General features: G+C 37.2%; 1 pseudogene; it reads left to right on the plus strand.

The window, feature by feature from the left end:
- Nucleotides 1–10,653: 10,653 nt before the first annotated feature.
- Nucleotides 10,654–11,263, plus strand: LOC112447882 (ubiquitin-conjugating enzyme E2 D3-like; annotated as a pseudogene).
- Nucleotides 11,264–16,692: the final 5,429 nt, after the last annotated feature.

Below are 16,692 nucleotides of genomic sequence, written 5' to 3' on the forward strand. Positions count from 1 at the left end.
AAAATTACATATCTAGGAAGTTGAGGCTAAAAATTCAAATCTAGATCTAATTCCAGATCCAGTATTCTATTACAGCTGACTAATGTAAGTGTTTATGTATTGTGTTGTATTCCCATGAATATTTACAGTTATAATTATCCCATGATTGAAATCAGGCTGTGGGACATAAAGAAACGAGAGGAATACAACCTCAACTTTGCTGCTGGTTCAGTGAGTAATAGCGTCTCGGTCACTTAAACGGAGTGGCCTCTGCTTTCTCATTTATAGAAACAACAAAACAGAAAATTTAGATTGGTCATTTGGAAAATGCATGGTTTCCAATAAAATGATTGCTTATATCTCTTCTGAGATGACAAATGATAATGACTAAACCTATCCATATGCCAAAAGGATAAACATATTTCAAGACAAAACCAAAATTCAAAATAATTTATTTCTCCTGTGTCCACTTAATATATAAATCTAAATAACAAATATGTGTTTTTGTCCATTTTTTTTACCGTACTGTATCTACAGAGTTAGCAAAGTGGGGGCATATTATTTCAGAAGAAATTCTCAAATCTTTATGTATGGTACTATTTTTCTTACTCTTTCGGAATTTAATTTTTTAATTAGCATTTTTAAAACACAATTTTCCTTTGTCAATTCTAGAGAAATCCATGTAGGCTAGATGGAAGAAACTTCAGGGAATTTATAAAGATAAGGATAAAAGCTGATCATATAAAATTATTGAGATGTGGAGGAAAAGATCTTTAAATATAGAATTCATTCCTGGAGATGAAGGCTCTTATCAATCAGTTGTCCAACGTGTCAATAGAACAATAAATATTTAATAGGAAATCCACTATTAAGAGCACTTATCTACCCATCATCCTTACTACTTACTCACTTTATTACTAAATTCAAAGAAATCTTTTACTTCTATTTTGACAATGTCTTTCCCCTTTCCAAAATCATTCAAATGCTTTGTATATGAAGACTAACTTCCTGTCTCATCTTTAGCAAGTTTTGCCAAAATACCCTGAATCCAAAGTCAAATAACAAAACCATAATGCTGAAAGGGATCTCAGTGAGTCACTTTCCCTTCCCCTAGCCCTCTGTCTAATCCTTCCTCTCCATCCAGACCTGCTTTTATCTCCCCTATTTAGCTGCTGCTTCTCCAGCAACACATACACTGAGCCTAGAAAGGTTACTCGTTTCTGACTCAGTGAAGTTCTTTGCTTTTATAATTCATAGATGCTGTAAACTTCAGTCTCACACTTTTAAACTATTTTAAAATACCTACGCCTACTTCTTAAACTCCAACAATATATTACAAATCTCAAGAGCTCCTTTTCTAGTTTAACAGATGCTTGAGGAAGTCTTACTGTATGTCTTTCAGATTACTGGGAAAAAATAATTATTGCATGGATCCCTCCCCCGCCAATGGACCTATAATCTCCATTCTTAGTACAATGTTATACAGCATAAAAATGTAAGTATTTTTCTGAGTGTTGCTTATTTTTTTCTTTTAGCTATGGAGAGTATCCCCTCATATTTCTATTGTAAACTCTAGAGGTTAGGGTGTGATGAGCTGTATGACTTTTAGGTTAAGGTCTATTCGGGAAACATACCCTATTTATTTTTGTTGTATTTTGTTTTCACTATTCCTCACTTTGTCCCCAAATTCCCAAAGCCTACAAGGATATATAATATATAGCAATATGAGAGAAAAGTATCTGAGAAAGAATGAAAACAAAGAGTGCTTAGGAATGAAGTTATTCTACAAATGTAAACCATAAAGGTCATTCTACTTGATATAGGACCATAAGTTTGGCTCTATGCTTACTTATAAGCCAAAGGTAAGGGAGAGAAAGAGAGGATTCTGATTTTAGACCATCTACTATGTTATAAAATTAAATAAAAAAGAATTGTAAAGGGCTCAGAGAAACAAAACTCTATTAACACTAAGATTGAAAGCTGGAACCCCACGAAACATAACAATCAGCATTTTCAACAATGTCCTTACTTTTAGCACATCGAGTTTCCAAAAATTTATTTCCTATGTTGGTTTTCAAAAAAAGCCAGAGTCATCCCAAAAAATGAATTAAAAAGAAGGACACTAGCAATGGCACCCCACTCCAGTACTCTTGCCTGGAAAATCCCATGGATGTGGGAGCCTGGTAGGCTTCAGTCCATGGGGTCGCTAAGAGTCGGACACGACTGAGAGACTTCACTTTCACTTTTCACTTTCATGCATTGGAGAAGGAAATGGCAACCCACTCCAGTGTTCTTGCCTGGAGAATCCCAGGGACGGGGGAGCCTGGTGGGCTGCCGTCTATGGGGTCACACAGAGTCAGACACGACTGAAGTGACTTGGCAGCAGGTACCACAATGATATGACTGAAGTATATTGATCTCTGAAGCCCAATTTAGCATAGATGGTAATTTTAGAATATCTGGAAGCTTGGCTTTTTTAAACTACCATGCAACAGACTTCACATAAGAATGCTACAAAAAAACACTGCAAATACTATGATTTGTGAGTCATACAGTTGATTGACAAACCTTTTTGTTCTGTCCTCATTGTATGATCTATGATATAGGTGCAGAATGTAGGCTTCTATAGAGAGCAGTGTCTTCACCTTGTAATTAGCAAGGATGTATTGTTATGTCTTAAGAAGATACACATAGTTGATATTGCTAAGTAGTTTCCAGTGGTCTGGATTTTTAGTCTAAAATATTATGACTTTCAGTGAAATCTTGTTCACATTATGAAAGCCCAGTAATCTAACAGGTCAAAAATATTACCATAGATGGTTTACTTAGACAAGAAAAGGCAAGTGGCTCACCAAGTCCCTGTTAGTATACACAGAAAAGAAGGCAATGGGATGTTCCTAAAATACTTTCAATTTTATAGGGACATGTTAAAATATAAGGCATCTGGCAATGTCTGGTCTAGCCTAATGAAATCAATAGAGGTAGGCCAGAGCAGGAGAATCCTTATGGCCTGCAGATATGTAATTTGTGCTGCTGTCTGTGATTTGAAAACTGGAATAGATTTTTAATTTATGATTGAAAAAATTGAGTTCACCTTTGAACAGCTTACGTAAATTAGATTGCCCCCAAGTCACACTTGAAAAGTACCATAACCACCATCATCAGTTTCAATTTGTAAAATGGAACCAATGAAATAGTCGCTAGGGGCACATTTACACACCTAGCCCTTAAATTTTGCATAAATAAGAACCACCACCACCTCCAGCAGGCAAATTAATTTCAGACTGCAAAGATTTTTCTATTGAGAATATTCTGTTCAAAAGTTCAACTTCACAATCCCAGCATGACTGTACTAATGAATCAGCTCTAAAGCCACAGTGGAAATGAAACAGAGATCACTGTTTGGTTATGACCAATATTTTTGTATGTAAGTTGCTTGGAAGCCACTAAATTGTGCCTCTCTAAAAGACTTTAGTGATTTTAACTTCCTGGTATCAGATACTAGATGATATCAGATCAGATGTTTAAAGGGTCTAAGAAACCCAAAAGATGGTAACTAATATAATTCAAGTTAAAATTCTTAATTTCCTTCCCTCATCTAGCAAAACTTACAAGAACATTGTTAAGGGGGAAAAAAAAAAATGTCAATTGCCCAAAGATTTAGAAGGCAGCAATTGGGTCTATGAATTCTCATTAAATTAGCTCCATAAATCAGACTCTATGGAATAACTCTGAAAAGCAAGCCTTATCTTATCCAGGAAAACCCACTGTATATATTTAAAACCTCATAAGATTCTATTACTTATGCTGTATATTGTATTAAGTAAGCCCATTTAAAGTATACACTTTAGCTTCCTTAAGCCAATGTTTTTACAAGTTCATGACCACGATGAAATATATTGCTTTTCAGAATACATATCCTTTATGCCTATCATAACTATGTTCTACCAATTAAATTACACCAACATTTATGGGACAGAGTTCTCTAGAAACAAAGACTGTGTTTAATGCCTGCAGTGACACCTACTGGTAATAAAGTACACCTAATTCTTAAAGATATTTGAAGTAATAATATCACAGGTCCATACTTTTCATTCTCAGGGCCCAAATTCACCATCCACAGCAAATTCTTTCTTCTCATCAGAAAACTCGCTTGATTAGCTTTTCGGTAACAGAAAATGCATGCAAATAATATCTTCTTTTAGAGAGTGAGGATTCGGCACGCAGTAGTTTGTGTTATCTTTTTGAGTATGATGAAGACATGCCCTTTTATGTTAGTAACAGATCGTCACAAATCATTTCATTTATGCCTATGCAAAACCAGATGTCTCCTCTTAGCCAAGATGCCCATGAGAGATAGCGTTTCTGACAAACTGAGAAGATGAAGGGAAACGAAGGCCGTTCCATGAACGGCAGGTTTATGGGACAGTCTTCTCTACTGTCATCTCTGAGGGCCCCTGAATAAAACCCATATCCCCTTTTAACAATGTGGTGTTTTCACAGAGGTTTGGCACACATGATAAGTATCAACTCCTCAAGGCCAAGTTGAAACCTCCCCAAATTCTGTGGCCCCACATTTCCCATAAGCCTGATGCATGCAGCTTTGTCTCCCATGACACATGTGTCCCCCAGACACATCATTCAGTGATATCCTTCTCTCCCTCACTCCTCTATAAAACTGTATAAACTAATCAAATCCTAACAGGCCTTTTCTGACTGTTCTACCACCCATACTTTGTCTGAGTTTGAACTCTCATATTCTCCAGTCTGTATTGCACCACTAAGAAATTGCTTCCATACTCTTCTTTAATCACTACTACTAATATTTACAATATAATCCATGTATAGTTGATCCATAAAGTTCTGGAAATATGCTAAACCAGAGGGAATGACTTGAATTTTATAATGACCCTTCAATTTCGGTACTACCATCTTCATTCCTCAGATGAAGAAACTGATGCTCAGAGGAGTCAGATCCTCTGTTCCAGTTGACACATCAGACAAAGTTAGGATTAAAAACCAAATCTGTCATGTGTTAAACCTCTTCTTCAGTGATGACACATGTGTGTTATCTGTAAGTTCTATCCCCGCCCCCATCCTCCAGCCCTTGTGGCTGTTGGGACCATCTCATCCTCTGCAGGCTGTCCCCATTCTTTCCCACAAGGAGTGATAACTTTCTAGTAAGTCACTGCACCCTCCATCAATTGGTGGAGTTTCAGAAAAACTCTTCTGCTTTTGCCTAAAAATTAAAGATAATAGAGGGTGACAGACGTATTGTAATTTTGTTAATAGTGTTATATGGCAGCTTCTAAATGTCATACCTGTCTTTGTGGCTTCTTACTGGTGGTACAGTGGTTGACCAAGAGCCTTTATAAAAGCTGCCAAGCCAGTCTGTATGATACTACAATGGTCGATACCTGTCATTACATTTTTGTCCAAACCCATAGAATGTACAACAACAAGGGTGAGACCTAGTGCACCCTGTGGACTTTGGGTGATGATGATGTGCCAGTGTAGGCTCATTGATTGTAACAAAGGTACCTCTGTAGTTCAGGATGTTGATAGAAGGGGAGGTTGTGGCTGCATATGAACGAGGTGTGTGTGTGCATGCCAAGTCACTTCAGTCGTGTCCAACTCTGTGCAACCCTATGACTACAGCCTCCCAGGCTCTTCTTGTCCATGGGGATTCTCCAGACAAGAATACTGGAGTGGGTGGCCATGTCCTCCTCCAGGGGATCTTCCTGGTCCAGGGGTCACGTCCGTGTGTGTCTCTTGCATGGGCAGGCAAGTTCTTTACCACTAGTGCCACTTATATATAATAAATCTCTGTACTTTCTGCTCAGTTTTTCTGTGAACTAAAAACTGCTCTAAAATTAAAGTGTATTAATGAGAAAAAAAAAACAACAACTGCCAATGCCTAATTTCACTCCACACAATAAATTCAGAATCTCTAGGGGTCAGTTGTGCTTTAGTTGCTACGTTGTCTCCAACTCCGCAACCCTATGGACTGTACCCACCAGGTTCCTCTGTCCATGGTATTTTCTGTCCATGGCAAGATTACTGGAGTGGGTTGCCATTTTCTTCTGCAGGGGATCTTCATGACCCAGGGATTGAACTTGGGTCTCCTGGGGTCAGACCTCTATATTATTATCTGTTTAAAGTTCCCCAGGGAACTCTAACATGCAGCCAGGGTTGAAAACTGTTGTGCTGTGTCTCCTGTGTATCTGGCATGCCCCTGGCCTTCAGGTTGCTAAGTTCACTCTAATCACAGACACACTAGAGTCGTCCCCACGGTGATTCCTCAATCAGGAAGCAATATATGATATATAAAAATAATGTAATCATATATACAGGAACATATATACTAAGTGTGTGTGTATTTTTATAAAATATGTTATATAAAGCATATTTTATTTAAATAAATAAATATATATATATGAAAATACATGTCTCTAGTAGGTGACCAGGTATGCCGTAACATAGCATCAACCACTCACCTCACTTCTGAGTCTTTGCCCCAGAGGCCCTGACGTCTGATTTTTTTTTTTTTTTTTTTTGGTTTCCACTGAGAGACTGGAGTTGCCAACTTCTACACTGTGGGTTTGAGTTCTGGCCCCAGATTTGGCCTTGAAGACCTACAGCTACTGTCTGCTCTCTTGCCATCCTTTTCCTTCTTGTATGTATTCACATGTGTTCATAGAAATCAAGAACTTCCTGCAGTGTTTCTTCCCTGCCCATGGGAGCCCTGAGCATGCTGCTTCCTGAACTGTTAACCTGGTAAATATTAACTCCAGGTTTAGCAGTCATGAAAGTGTTCATGGACCTTGGTGCTAAAGACGACACAGAGCTCTAAGCGCATCCCCTCCCCACCTGTACACTCCTAGGCAAGGGTGAGCATACTCAGTCCTACTTCATTTCACTAGACTGTAAGCTCTTTGAGGGCAAAAGGCTTACCTTATTCATCTCTATCACTAAATACAGCTAAATAGGTATTTAAATGTTGGTACAGTGAACAATTCACTTGCTAAAGGAGAAGTTGTTGTTCAGTCCTCAGTCATGTCCGACTCTGCGACCCCATGAACTGCAGCACCCCAGGCTTCCCTCTTCCTCACTGTCTCCTGGAGTTTACTCAAACTCCCGTCCACCGAGTCGATGATCCAGCAGACCATCTCATCCTCTGTCATCCTCTTCTCCTCTTGTCCTCCATCTTTTCCAGCATCAGGGTCTTTTCTAGTAAGTTGGCTCTTCACATCAGGTGGCCAAAGGATTGGAGCTTCAGCATCAGTCCTTCCAATGAATATTCAGGGTTGATTTCCTTTAGGATTACTGGTTTGATCTTCTTGCTGTCCAAGGGATTCTCAAGAATGTTTTCTACTATCACAGTTTGAAGGCATCAATTCTTTCGTGCTTAGCCTTCTTTGTGGTCCAACTCTCACATCCATACATGACTACTGGAAAAACCATAGTTTTGACTACATGAATCTTTGTCGGCAAATGGAGATGCAGGTCCAATCCCTGGGTCAGGAAGATCCCCTGTAGGAGGAAATGGCAGCCCACTCCAGTATTCTTGCCTGGGAAATCCCAATACAGAGGAGCCTGGTGAGCTACAGTCCATGGGGTCGCAAAAGAGTCAGACATGATTGATCATCCATGCGCTCTTTAAATATTGTAAATGAATAGCCTTTCATGTTTCCTTCCTGAGGCTCTGAAATATGTTTAGAGAGCTGACACTACCTTCTGCCATTATTAAAATATGGACTTGGGCTATTTTTTCCAATTTGTGATTATGAGAGTTTCTGCTAAGTTATTCCTGTGCTTCCCCTGAACATTTTTGAGAAAAGTCAGATTGTGAGATAGTTACATTAACTATCTGGTGTCATTGGCACTCCATTCTAAGCAATAAAAAGGTGCACCAGAAGGTCATAATATATTTTTTTATTGAGCACTTAATTTGATTTGGGAATAGATGATAATTACTACCCAGTAGGAAAAGGGGTTCTTTTCTTAAGGCTGAACATAGTGCCCATTATTAAGTTTCAGCTATTTCTTAGCTCTCTGACCACTTCTAAGTTACTTAATGGTGTCATTGTGGGGTAATTAGTATGTATTTTTTTGTACTAAGACTTATATATCAGTTACAATGTATGTAACAATAATGGCAATCATTATAGTCATCATTATTATTGATTTTAGTCACTTCTCCATAAAAAGTTAAATGTTGATTTATCCTACAATTCAAAGATAAAATCTGTTATCAATCTACATTGTATTTGTTAAAGTTTGCAATTTGCTAATCAGTCAGTAGCCTTAAAAAGCAATCTTTCATTGCTATGAATGCATTATTCAGAAGTACATTGGCCACCATAGCTCAGAAAACATTTTGGTTATGTCAGGAAAGTTTCAATAAAGCAAATTGTATATATTTGTCATCTATGCCAATCAACTAATATCCAAAGAGCACCATTGTGTTCTACAGATGTTTTATGAGGAATGGACAATCTTAGTTCAGTTTAACTACCAGATCTCCATAATTTATGCTAATATCCTAATCTCAGACAGTTTTTTATAATTTCTGCTTCACAATAGAAAAGAAAGATCAAGTCAGCTCTACTAGATAGAGAAGAGTCAGAGTTTGGATCCAATACTGGTGTATTTCATATGTCCAAGATTGTTTTGATGCCCTCTAAGTATAAGATTATAACATTTTAGAATAGGAATGATGCAGCCAGACAAACCAGATATTTGTTTCTGTCTGTTTCAGACTGTGATTTTTTAAATACAGCCTAAGGTAAAGTCTGATGAATACTTGATATGGTGATGAAAGTTCCTACAGTGCTTCCAGGGTTGCATTATTTGATTTGAATTTCAGCCTGATGTCAGGACACTGGTGGGTCTTATTATGCCATTTTATAAAATGCTTTCTATGTGCCTAATGTGGTATACATTGAAATGTATATATGTACACACATAAATGTTTGTGATTGTTATGTAAGGTATTTCAAGTAAGCATTAAAACATCAAAACCATCTGATTTGCATTTTTCAGCAAGAACCAACATATGTATTTATTTATGGGAACATTTTTGGCATAAGACTTTCTATTAAATTATAACAAAAAGCTTTCTCTATCACCCTGGGGAATCTGGCAATCAGCCTACCTCCTACCTAGATCAATCTTCGCCATCTACCCCAGTCTTCTCCCACCCACCATATGCATACCTTAAAGCTGTAGTCTTGCCTGGAGCTAGTGTTGTGGAGACACAGAAAGTTGCATAAGGCAATACTTATTAACGTGGCTGCAACCCCCATGAACTCCAAGGTCCCCTAGGAATCCACAGATTGACCATCTGTCATTTACGTAGTTCTGTTTTCATGTTCTGCAAAATGGGCACAAATATATTTTATATTACACAATTTAATAATTCCCAATAAACTGCTGCTGCTGCTGCTAAGTCACATCAGTCATGTCCCACTCTGTGCGACCCCATAGACAGCAGCCCACCAGGCTCCGCTGTCCCTGGGATTCTCCAGGCAAGAACACTGGAGTGGGTTGCCATTTCCTTCTCCAATGCATGAAAGTGAAAAGTGAAAGGAAAGTCGCTCAGTCGTGTCCGACTCTTCATGACCCCATGGACTGTAGCTCACCAGGCTCCTCTGTCTATGGGAGTTTCCAGGCAAGAGTACTGAAGTGGGGTGCCATTGCCTTCTCCCCCCAATAAACTAATTGAATACAACTGTTTGAATGCCCTAAGGCTGGGAGAGCCACACTGCTGTCAGTCTTGAAATTTCCTAATTTGAAGTCAGCCTATCTTACCAGTTTAAACTTAATCACTTTTTGGTCCTTCAAATAAAGAGCGTAATTTTTAAAATTATAATTATCACTAATTACTATCACTAGTATGATGATGGTGATGATGGGGAGAAGGAGGGGATGGAGAAGAAGAAGAGCCTATTATCTTACAAGCAATATCATAATTTAGGTGTCTACTCTATATCCATGATTTCATTTAATTGTGAAAATTCGAATAGGTTAAATATAATTGTGATATCCATTTCATAGTAAATCTAAGAATTCAAGAGGTTAACTACTTGTCTAAGACAACACAATAGAAAGTGGCAAAGCAGAGACTCTAAACCAAGAGTATCTGATGATGAATCTGTCTACCTAATGACTATCCTGCTGCTGCTGCTCTAAGTCGCTTCAGTCGTGTCCGACTCTGTGCGACCCCATAGACGGCAGCCCACCTGGTTCCCCTGTCCCTGGGATTCTCCAGGCAAGAACACTGGAGTGGGTTGCCATTTCCTTCTCCAATGCATGAAAGTGAAAAGTGAAAGTGAAGTCGCTCAGTCGTGTCTGACTCTCAGCGACCCCATGGACTGCAGCCCACCAGGCTCCTCCGTCCATGGGATTCTCCAGGCAAGAATACTGGAGTGGGGTGCCATTGCCTTCTCCACCTCCCATAAAAATCATCAATTGTCCCTAATAATAATTAATACAGACAGTTCCTGTTAGCCAGCCTTGAGGTTCTCCTGAGATTGCCTCCTCAATACCAAGAGCCTGTGTCTGACAAAGCCAGTGTGAAACAGACAATCCTTCCAAGCCGCCAGAATAATCAAGAGTTTTGGCTGGATCTTCGAGCACAAACCATGATAGTGAGGAACCAGACAGAAAGCAGACTATGGCGCTGAAACGGATTAATAAGGAACTTAGTGATTTGGCCCATGACCCTCCAGCACAATGTTCTGTAGGTCCAGTTGGGGATGATATGTTTCACTGGCAAGCCACAATTATGGGACGTAGTGACAGCCCATATCAAGGAGGTGTATTCTTTTTGACAATTCATTTTCCTACAGACTACCCATTCAAATCACCTCAGGTTGCATTTACAATAAGAATTTATCATCCAAATATTAACAGTAATGGCAGCATTTGTCTTGATAGTCTAAGATCACAGTGGTCTCCTGCTTTATCTATTTCTAAAGTACTTTTATCCATTTGTTCACTGCTATGTGATCCAAACCCAGATGACCCCATAGTGCCAAAGATGGCATGGATCTGTAAAACAGAGATAAGTACAACAGAATATCTAGGGGATGGACTCAGAAGTATGCCATGTGATGCTTCCTTAAAGTCAGAATAACCTGCATTGTATCTGGAATAAACTTTAAATTACTGTTCCTTTTTTGATTTTCTTATCGAGCTGCTCCCCTATCAGACCTCATCTTTTTTAATTTTATGTTTTGTTTACCTTCCTCCTTTCATTCACATGTTCATCTGAGAAGACTTAAGTTCTTCCAGCTTTAGAAAATATCTGCTTTTAGAAACTGTAACGTACTTACAAGAGAAGAGTTGCCCAAGATTCAGAATTTTTTAAAAAATGGAACATGTGTATTATGGGGCCAATGTCTTCACTCTAACTTGATTATGAGACTAAAACCAGTCCTCACTGCTCTAACATGCTGAAGAATCATCTGAGAGGGAGGGAGATGGATTCTGAGTTGTCACATCAAAGGAAGCAGCATTATTCTAGCAGCATCCATTCTGGTTTAAGCCTTCCACTGTTAGAGATTTGAGGCAGAGTACATCATGAGAAACACTGGACTGGAAGAAACAAGCTGGAATCAAGATTGCTGGGAGAAATATCAATAACCTCAGATATGCAGATGACACCACCCTTATGGCAGAAAGTGAAGAGGAACTCAAAAGCCTCTTGATGAAAGTGAAAGTGGAGAGTGAAAAAGTCGGCTTAAAGCTCAACATTCAGAAAACGAAGATCATGGCATCCGGCCCCACCATTTCATGGGAAATAGATGGGGAAACAGTGGAAACAGTGTCAGACTTTATTTTTCTGGGCTCCAAAATCACTACAGATGGTGACTGCAGCCATGAAATTAAAAGACGCTTACTCCTTGGAAGGAAAGTTAGGTCCAACCTAGATAGCATATTCAAAAGCAGAGACATTACTTTGCCAACAAAGGTTCATCTAGTCAAGGCTATGGTTTTTCCTGTGGTCATGTATGGATGTGAGAGTTGGACTGTGAAGAAGGCTGAGCGCCGAAGAATTGATGCTTTTGAACTGTGGTGTTGGAGAAGACTCTTGGGAGTCCCTTGGACTGCAAGGAGATCCAACCAGTCCATTCTGAAGGAGATCAGCCCTGGGTGTTCTTTGGAAGGAATGATGCTAAAGCTGAAAGTCCAGTACTTTGGCCACCTCATGCAAAGAGTTGACTCATTGGAAAAGACTCTGATGCTGGGAGAGATTGGGGGCAGGAGGAGAAGGGGACGACAGAGGATGAGATGGCTGGATGGCATCACTGACTCAATGGACGTGAGTCTGAGTGAACTCCGGGAGTTGGTGATGGACAGGGAGGCCTGGCATGCTGCGATTCATGGGGTCGCAAAGAGTCGGACATGACTGAGCGACTGATCTGATCTGATCTGATATACTTTACACTCATAACTGATGTGGCTGGAGAATTGACATTGAATTTAAAGCAGCAGAAGAACAGAAAATGTGATGTATTTTATGCATGTCAGTAAAGGAATGAACTGTTCTTGTTCTGCAGAGAATGGATATTCGAAGTCAAACACCCTTTGTATTCCAAAATAGGGTCTCAAAACATGTTGTGATTTTCATTTAAATTGTTCGGAGGCTTGGAGCTATTAGTTAATCTATCTTCCAATACTCTGTTTAATATATCACTGAACAAATGATGCAAGTTGTCAGTGGATGAGTGATCAACTAATAGCTCTGCTAGTAATTCATTTATATTTCTTCAATGAAATTGCATAAACCAAAAAAAAATACTACAATCTGTACGTATTTTTCTCATTGCTTGAACATGTACTGTGTCGGTTATATTAAGTACTTTCATATCTATACACAATGCTTTATTTAATCTTTATATCCCCTCAAGTTGGGGTTTATTAACTGCACATATACACTTTTCTCTGCCCATAATGACATGTATTTAAGAGTTTTATTGAAATATATTTCCCTGATTAACTACCTCCATATATTTAAGAAATTGATAATTTTGAAACTTTCTGAGGAGAAGGGAACTGGTTAGATAGAAAAAAATGATGGAGAAATTCACCACAGGCCCTTTTCTACATTTTTAATTTTGAAGCAGATTTTTAAAATCATAAAACCAATGCTCTGAAATAATAGGAAAATGCATGGAAAAAATAATGGTTGATTATAAAAGTAAAATATTGTTAAAGGAGACAGTAAAATACCATTTGGCAACATTAATGGGGAAGCTAGGTAGAAAAAGATTAAATGAAAGCATTCTAGCCATTACTGCAATTAAATTAGCAATAAATTATATTTTTTAGTTTGAACATATTTTTGAAACTATGTATCACATCCACAAATAACTGAAAAATTAAAGTGGAAATTGTAAAATATACAGAATAAATAGCAAAAATTAAAATTGAAAAACTAGAAAGAAAACCTATAGAAGATAAAAGAACAAAACAATCACAAACAGAGCAAAATTGATAAACTAATAAACAGCCAAACAAATAAGCAAATATTAGAGCAATTTATTTGAAAAAGTCAATGCAATCAGAAAATAATTCAGTAAATCAACCAAGAAAAATAGTTTATACAAATAACAAATTTTAGTAGTTAAAAGAAACATGGTTCACATACAATGAACAATTTTACATCAAGAAAACTTCAGACAACAGAAATAGAAGTTCTCTTCACAATACTTAATAATGTTGACTTAGAAAGAAATTCAGAAACCCTGAATAATCAACTACCAAACAATTAGTAGTCAAATCCTCTTGCCTTACCATGTACCGTTGCAAGAAAATCTGTTTCAGTATTTTTAATAAACCAAAAAAGAAAGAAGGAAAAGTGTGAAAGAATAAAAGAGGGAGGTAAAGCTACCTAATTCATTTCATGAGACTAACGTTAAAAACAGGCAGTTGTAATACATAATAAACTAACCTCATTTATGAATACAGACATAAACATGTTAATATAATAGTACGATCCAACAGTAAACTAAGAATAATAACAATTCATCAGAATCATATAATATATATGATAATGATATGTGGGTGCATTCATAGTCATGTCCAACTCTTTGTGACCCCATGGACTATAGCCTGCCAGGTTCCTCTCTCCATGAAATTTTCCATGCAAGAATACCGGAGTGTGTTGCCATTTCCTACTCCAGTGAATCTTCCTGATCAGGGATTGAACCCACATCTTTAGAGTCTCCTGTATTGGTAGGCAGATTCTTTATCACTGATTTATTTCAGCTATATAGAGGTGCCTTTATATTATAAAATCAATAAATGTGATTTGTATTAATGGAATAAAGGAAAAAAACTTCAGTTGTCTCTACTGATGCAAAAACAATCAGTTGGTAATATTTTACACACATTCACAATAAAAATTCTCAGAAAACTAAGAGTAGACTTCCTTAGTCTAATAGAGAATATCACCAAAAATTCATGGCAAGCATCACATTTAATGTAAATCAGGAAAAGGTAAGGATGACCCTACAGCTATTCAGTACTATACTGAAATTTCTAACCAAAATGAAAATACATAGAAAAATAAAGATAAAATGCATTATTTGTAGACAACATGAATGTCTACCTAGAAAATTCAAGAAAATCTATAGATATTAATAGAATTTGTAATCAACACTATCACTAACCAAATAGAAAATTTAATAGAAAAAATATCTCATTTATCATAACAACAAAAATACAACATGTTAAAAATAAATGCAATAAAATATATGCCTAATCTTAATGTGGAAATTACAGATGTTATAGAAAAACATTAAAAAACCTGGAATTAATGGCAAGAAACGATGGGCAGAAATATTTGGCATATTAAGATGACAAATACATACAAGTTCTAATAAAAATTATTAAATAATCTATCTTGACACACTTTTACTGAAAGTTTTATGGAAGCAAAGCCTAAGGCTAGCCAAATACACTTTGACAAAGTGGAACATTTACATTGAGACATACAAATCTATATTGTTTAATAAATAGTACTCTCAGTACTATATAGTACTATACAAGCAAATGGGTCAATGAAACAGTAGAAAGCTTAGAACTATCAAGGAGGCTTAATATATGATGAAAATATTACAAATTAGTACAAGAAACACAGATATAGCAGTACGCAGTACTGGGACTATCAGCTTGCCATACAGATTTGAAAACAAGAATAACCCTCTACCACAAATAGCAAAACAAAATGCTTCAAATGAGGAAAAAAAAAAAAAAATGTAAAGATACATACACATTTTTTTAAACTATAGGAGGAAAATTATCTTAGTAATTTGGATCAAGATATGATTCATTAACCAAGATACAAAAAACCCCCAAAACCTTAAGAAAAGATTGGTATACAAAAAAATTTGTGACTTCCAAACTGAAAACTACCCAGGATATAATGATAAACTTAAAAATGTGACAGATGAATCATATTTAGTATCTAGACCACATGGTGACTATAAGAAGAACAAAACAATAAAAAGCCAAATAGGAAAATGATCAATTCAGAGAAAAGAAAACCCGAAGCTTATAAATACAAAATATTCATCTTCTCTAGTAATATAATACTAGAGAATTACACAAAAAATACACATTTAAGCATGATGCTTTTCATGTTTATCAGATTGACATGGAATTCAAAGTTGACAATACATAGTATTGATGAATTTGTTGAAAAAATGGAAGCTATCATATATTTCTTGAATGATATGAATAATTCAACCATTTAAATTTAACTGAATCACTTTGTTGTACAGCAAAGATTGATACAACACTGTAAATCAACTACACATCAATTAAATAAGAGGAAATTTATCTATATCCAGTAAAGGTGAAAAACAAATTCCCTATAACCTAGCAATTTGGCTTCTAGGTAAATATTCTCCATAAACAAGGAAATAAGCCCAAGGAGGTTGGGAAGGGAAGACTAAAGGAAATTGGTCTTGAATAGTCATTGGAAGGACTGATGCTGAAGCTGAAGCTCCAATATTTTGGCCACCCGATGTGAAAAATTGACTCATTGGAAAAGACCCTGATGCTAGGAAAGATTGAAGGCAGGAGGAGAAGGGGATGAGAGAGGATGAGATGATTGGATGGCATCAGCCACCTGATGGACATGAATTTGAGCAAACTCTGGGAGTTGGTGATGGACAGGGAAGCCTGGCTGCAGTCCATGGAGTCACAAAGAGTTGGAAACGACTGAGCAACTAAACTGAACTGACTGAGCTCAGGAAGTTCCCCTGGAGGAGGGAACCATTTTAGTATTGCATGGTGAATTCCATGAACAGAAGAGCCTGGCAGGCTACAGTCCATGGGATCACAAAGAGACAGACATGATTGAGCAACTTATACTTTCACTTTCATATTTGTGTAATGTTGTTTATAATAGTACATCTTGGAAATGCTTCAAATCTCTAATATTACAAGCCAGGATAAATAAATTTAATTTTAATTAAAGTGAATAGCTGAGAAAAAAAGAGAAGCAAAAGGCAAGGAGAAAAAAAAAAAAGATACATCCATCTGAATGCAGAGTTCCAAAGACTAGCAAGGAGAGATAACAAAGCCATCCTCAGGGATCAATGCAGAGAAATAGAGGAAAGCAATAGAATGGGAAAGACTAGAGAGCTCTTCAAGAAAATAAGAGATACCAAGGGAACATTTTATGCAAAGATGGGC

The sequence above is a fragment of the Bos taurus genome, chromosome 8 (assembly GCF_002263795.3).
Source record: "Bos taurus isolate L1 Dominette 01449 registration number 42190680 breed Hereford chromosome 8, ARS-UCD2.0, whole genome shotgun sequence".
Classification (NCBI taxonomy): domain Eukaryota; kingdom Metazoa; phylum Chordata; class Mammalia; order Artiodactyla; family Bovidae; genus Bos; species Bos taurus.